This window comes from Pezoporus occidentalis, unplaced genomic scaffold, assembly GCF_034315485.1.
Source record: "Pezoporus occidentalis ecotype Australia unplaced genomic scaffold, CSIRO_AGI_Poc_V1 ctg556, whole genome shotgun sequence".
NCBI classification, from domain to species: Eukaryota; Metazoa; Chordata; class Aves; order Psittaciformes; family Psittacidae; genus Pezoporus; species Pezoporus occidentalis.
The window spans coordinates 32,481-38,480 of record NW_026915895.1 but is presented as its reverse complement, the minus strand read 5'-3'; the positions used below and the strand labels follow the sequence as shown (position 1 = coordinate 38,480).

General features: G+C 55.5%; 1 long non-coding RNA gene across 1 annotated transcript; it reads right to left on the bottom strand.

Annotated features, from left to right (window-relative positions):
* Nucleotides 1-4,982: 4,982 nt before the first annotated feature.
* Nucleotides 4,983-5,651, bottom strand: LOC134173826 (uncharacterized). Its single transcript, XR_009968409.1, has 3 exons — nt 5,634-5,651; nt 5,290-5,314; nt 4,983-5,134 (listed from the first exon to the last, which is right to left on the bottom strand). It is a non-coding gene; the product is annotated as an uncharacterized LOC134173826 (long non-coding RNA).
* Between the last annotated feature and the right edge of the window lie 349 nt (nt 5,652-6,000).

Genomic DNA, 6,000 nt, shown 5'->3' with positions numbered 1-6,000 from the left:
CAAAGCTCCGTGGCAAGGGCCAAATCACCTCCAAGTGACAAAAACAGGAGGAAAGCAGGCCAAAACACCCCAAACAACCCCCAAAATAGGCCAAAACCACCCCAAAATCACCTTGTCCTGCTTCTCCTATGGCACACAGGTCAGAGCCCCAAAACTGGACTAAACCACACCAAAACCACCCCAAAACCACCTTGTCCTGGTTCTCCTGTGGGATACAAGTTCAGAACCCCAAAACAGGCTCAAAAAAGGACAAAAACAACCAAAACCTATTTAAAACCACCCCCAAAACAACCCCAAACCACCCTAAAACCACCAAAAAAACACCTTGTCCTGCTTCTGTGGGATACAGGCTCAGAGCCCCAAAACAGACCCAAAACAGGCCAAAAAGAGGAAAAAAACACACCAAAACACCCAAAACCACCCCTAAAACAGCCCAAGCCAACCCCAAAACCACCTTGTCCTCCTTCTCCTGTGGGATACAGGCTCAGAGCCCCAAAACAGACCCAAAACAGACTCAAAACACCCCAAACCCCGCCCCCAAGGCCACCTTGTCCTGCTTCTACTATGGGACACAGGGTGAGAGCCCCAAAACAGACCCAAAATAGCCCCAAAACAGGCCAAAAACAGGCAAAACCAAGGCCAAAGCACCCAAAAAACACCCCAAAATCACTTTCTCCTGCTTCTCTTATGGGGTACAGGGTCAAAGCCCCCCAAAAAAGACCCAAAACAGGCCAAAAACAACCCAAAACACCCCAAAACCACCTTGTCCTGCTTCTTCTAGGGCATACAGGGTAAGAGGCCCAAAACAGACCCAAAACAGGCCAAAAACGGGCCAAAACACACAAAGCAAACCCCAAAACCCCAAAACCACCCCAAAACCACCTTGTCCTGCTTCTTCTAGGGCATACAGGGTAAGAGGCCCAAAACAGACCCAAAACAGGCCAAAAACGGGCCAAAACACCCAAAGCAAACCCCCAAACACCCCCAAACCACCCCAAAACCACCTTGTCTTGCTTCTCCAATGGGATACAGGGTCAGAGCCCCAAAACAGGACAAAAACAGGAGAAAAGCAGGCCAAAACACCCCAAACAACCCCCAAAATGGGCCAAAACCACCCCAAGGCCACCTTGTCCTGCTTCTCCTATGGCACACATGTCAGAGCCCCAAAACTGGACTAAACCACCCCAAAACCACACCAAAACCACCTTGTCCTGTTTCTCCTCTGGGACACAAGTTCTGAACCCCAAAACAGGCTCAAAAAAGGACAAAAACAACCAAAACCTATTTAAAACCACCCCCAAAACAACCCCAAACCACCCTAAAACCACCAAAAAAACACCTTGTCCTGCTTCTGTGGGATACAGGCTCAGAGCCCCAAAACAGACACAAAACAGGCCAAAAAGAGGAAAAAAACACACCAAAACACCCAAAACCACCCCTAAAACAGCCCAAGCCAACCCCAAAACCACCTTGTCCTGCTTCTCTTATGGGATACAGGGTCAGAGCCTCAAAACAGACCCAAAACAGGACAAAACCAGCAAAATCAGCCACAAAACACCACCAAACGACCCCCAAACCACCCCAAAACCAACTTGTGAGGCTTCTCCTCTGGCAAATGCACACAGAAGGAAACAAACTTCTTGACCATGTATTGTCTCCTGTAAACCCCATCTCAGTCTTGCTCTCTGTCTCTCTCTCTCTCTCACACACACACACACACACACACACACACACACACTTTTTCTTTCTATTGCAAATGTGACTCTCAGCATCATTACATTTTCCTTTGGGAAACCAAGAACAGTAACCTCAAAACTGTGTCCAGAGAACATGCCCATTTGATTGCTTCCCAGCCCAGCAACAGAAAATTAGGGTATTACCATCACTATTACTCATGCCTGCAGTTTAGAAAGACAAAGGTTAATAAAGCCATTTCATTCCCTGGAAACAAGTCTAGATTGAGCTGTCTTTCCAGTCTACAAGGGGGCCTCCAGTCTCTAGGGGGCCTCCAAGGATGCTGGAGGGGGACTCTTCACTAGGGACTGGAGTGACAGGACAAGGGGTAACGGCTTAAAACTTAAACAGGGGAAGTTGAGATTGGACAGAAGGAAGAAGTTCCTTACTTTTACACAGATGATCCAACACGTGCAAATCTCTCGAGCTTCAAAGCTCCGTGGCAAGGGCCAAACCACCTCCCTTTTCACTCACTGAGACTGCAACTGAATTGGTGGTGATGAAGGTACCTGGAGTAAGAAAAACAGTCCGGTTTCAAACCAAAGATACTCATTTTGCTTTGCACCTCGGTGGCTTTGCACAAGATGGGCCAGCCCACGTTCTCTAGAGCACCAGGAGCCACACGCAATTTCAGACAGCGATCTCCAGGGGGAACCAAACCTCTAGCAAGTGGGAATTGCAGGGCAGTACACAGAGAGGTGTGTGTCTCCTGCCTCCCCAGTTGCTCCTTCCACTGCTTCCCAGCCAGTCTGACACAGGACTCAGCTATAGGGAAGGTGGCACCTCCTCAGTCTCCCAGATGTGGAGCCCACCCAGCCAGCTCACATCTGACCATCCCACACCCAAGGGCTCCAGCAGCTCTTGGAAGAGGAGGAGTCCAGGCAGGAAGAGGGAGCCACCTGCTCCCTTTCAAACCCATCCTCCACCGGCTTGCAAATTAACACAAATTAACACCAACTGTGGCCATGACGAAGGAAACCACAGATTTCTTGTGGATCTGAGCAAAATTTCAGAAATAAAGGAGCCCCAGAAGAAAAAAGAAAGAGAAAAACCATCCAACCAACCAAAAAACCAAAACAACACGAACCAAGAGACTCAGAGGTTCAAGGGCAAAAGAGTTCCTCGTAAGCACTTGAAAAGGAAGTAGGAGAGTAGACCATTTAGGGACAGAGGTTATTACCTTCCCCACTCATCTTGAACAAAACTCTGGCTCATGCTTTCAGGGAGGCTGTTCAGGAAGGTGTTTTCTAATGACCAGTAACACAACATGGTCCAAGCTGTTTCCATCTTCTACTTCCTTTCACTCTGCTGAATTTTTAGGCAGGATTTCATTGCTTTCTATAACACGGCAGAACTTCCCTCAAAGGCAGCGCTATAAAGTACCTGTCATTTGTTGGGTTTAAAAGCTCGTTTCTTGAGACGTGATTTATCAGCAAGATGCTTCAGCAGTAAAATATTAACCATGGAATCACAGAGTGGTTTGGGTTGAAGGGACCTCGCCCTGGCCACGCCCTCCACGGGGGCTACAAAGGGGCGGGGTCAGCACAGGCCACACCCTCACCCCCCAGCTTGTCCCCCTCACTTCACCGCAGGGTGGGCGGGGTTTCTCGGGTCACGCCCCTTGCGCTGACCACGCCCCTTGCGCTGACCTCGCCCCCTGCAGCTGTTCCAGCTCCCCCCGCAGCTCTGCCGCCCGCAACAGCGCTCCTTGTGGGGGCTGAGGCACAAACACCCCTGAGCAACGGCCCCATTGCCCCTCCCACCTATATGTCCCCTTCTTCCATTGCTCCTCCCCCCTTTATGTCCCCTCCTTCCATTGCCCTTCCCCCTTTTATGTCCCCTCCTTTCATTGCCCTTGCCACTTTATGGCCCTCCCCCCCTTTATGACCCCTGCCCCCTCTATGGCCCCTCCTTCCAATTCCCCTCCGCCTCTATGGCCCCTCCTTCCAATTCCCCTCCCCCTTTATGGCCCCTCCCCCACCTCACTCTCTGCCATTCCTAGGGCACGTCTGATTGGCTGCAGTGGGCTGTGGGCGGGGCTAGAGGGAGAATGGAGGGGTCAGCACAGCCCTTCCCCCCCCTCCCCCACCACCCTCCCCCGCCCAATTCACTCACCTTGGGGGGAGGGGCACCCTCTCCTTTCCCAGCATGCTCAGCGCTTCCTGCAGCCGCTGCCCTTCCCCCTGCAGCCCTGGGGGGAGCCGCACAGCTCCTCGGGCCTGAAAGGGGCGTGGCCAAAGCTCTGAGGCCTCGCCCACTCACCATTAAGCCCCGCCCCACTTTCCTCCCCCTCTTTGCTCACCTGGGCCTGCAGGGGGCACAGCTGCGCCCGGAGCTTCTCATTGGATGGGGCCAGAGCCCGGAGCTGGATCCAGCGGCGGGACTGGAAGGGATGGAGGGGGGACACAAGGAAACGAGGGACCCCAAAGCCATGGGAGGGACCCAAATACCCCCCAAGACCCCCAAACACCTTAAATATCGCCCCATATTTCTCCCCAAAACCTCTCCCTTCACCCCAAACCAATCCAGAACCCCCAGGTCCCCCTCCCAGCAATGCTGAATCCCCAAAATCCCCCCTAAAGCCCCAAACTCCTCCATATCATCCCCTATAGACCCAAAATCCCCCTCCAGGACCCCCAGATATCCCGAATCCCTCACAAAAAGTGGTGCTGGGACCCTTTAGGGACCCCAACCCCTCCCCATAACCATCAAATTCCACCCCCCAGACCCCCCCCAAGCCCATCAGGACCCCCCCCAAATCCCCACATTCCCCTGTTGGCACCCACCAGCCGCTGCTTCCCCTCCTGCAGCTGCCTCCTCAGTGGCCCCAGGGCAGCTTCTGGGGAGTCCATGGAGCTGCCCCGTAGCTCCTGGACCTGCTGGATCAGGGCCTCCCAAGCCCCTGAGAGCCCTGCCGTTAGTCCCACCTTTGGCCCCGGCTACCTGCAAGCGCAGAGCATCATGGGAATGCTGCCCCCCACCCCCATTGGGATACCCATGGGGAAGCCCCGCCCCCTCCTCGCTTACGGGTGGGCGGAGCTTATCTGGGCCCGCTCCCTCCGCAGCCGCAGCCCCTCCTGCGCCGCCTCCGCCCCCAGAGCGGGAAGCTCCGCCCCCCGGCGACGCTCCGCCCCCTGGCCGTTAAGCTCCGCCCCCAGTGCCTCTTCTACAAGGAAACAAAGGGGGCAGAGCCTCAGGTCAGGTGACCGGTAGCCCCGCCTCTTTACCCCCCATCCCACCCCCCAATCAACTCACCCAGCTCCAGCACCACTGCCCCGGCCTCGCCCACGGCCCCGCCCATCACTTTAAGCTCCGCCCTCAGCTGCTCCAAGGCCTCATGCACTTCCATATAAGGCGTGCTTGACCCCGCCCCTCGCTGGGGAGAGACACCAAAGGTCACCTGAGGACACCACCCCCCCAATCCTTAAGCCCCATTTTTTTCTCCCTCCACCACCCCTCAAATTTGCACCCCCCCCCAAATCTTGCCCCCCCCCATCCCTCTGGGACCCCTCAAAACCCCATACAGCCCCCCAAAAACCCTTCTTCCCCCCAAACCTGAATCTCCTCGAGGTGCCGGTACCTGAGCCCCGAGTTAAGGAGGAAACGCGGGTTAAAGGAGGAGTTGGGGGGGGTCGGTGGGGGTGTCATGGGAGGGAATTGGGGGTTCCTGGGGATCCCAATGGGATTTGGAGTTGTCCTAAAGGAATTTGGGGCTCCTGTGCATGGATTTGGGAGGAGAAAAGAGGTTGGGGGGGTCACAGGGGGAATTGGGGGGTGCTGGGGTGGGTCTTGGGATCCCAATGCAATTTTGGAGGGGTTTTGGAGGCTCTCCAAGGAGCTTCGGGGTCCCGAGAGGGGGCAGCTTTGGGTCCCCCCCCTTTTTTGGGTGCAGCGGATACCACAGCAGGTTCCCTTTGGTCTTCTTCACATTCCTATAGGAACACCCCCCCCCCCCCCCGCCATGTATTTTAGGGACCGATCCGAGGTTTGGGGTCCCGCCAGATGTTGCAGTTCCTCCCCCCCAGATGTTGGGGTGCCCCCCTCACCGCGGGTGCAGCACGTGGCCCATGATGTACTCCCGGATGGGGGCACAGGGCCCCGTGCACAGCCTGGAGGTGGGGGGGAGACAAAGAGAGGGGGTCAGGAGCACCCCAACCCCCCCAGGCCCCCAAAAGCCCCCACTGGGGGGTCCCGCGGGCTCCAACCTGCGCAGCTCGGGATCGGAGGGGAGCTCCAGCTCCGCCATGATGGCCGAAATTGGCGCGC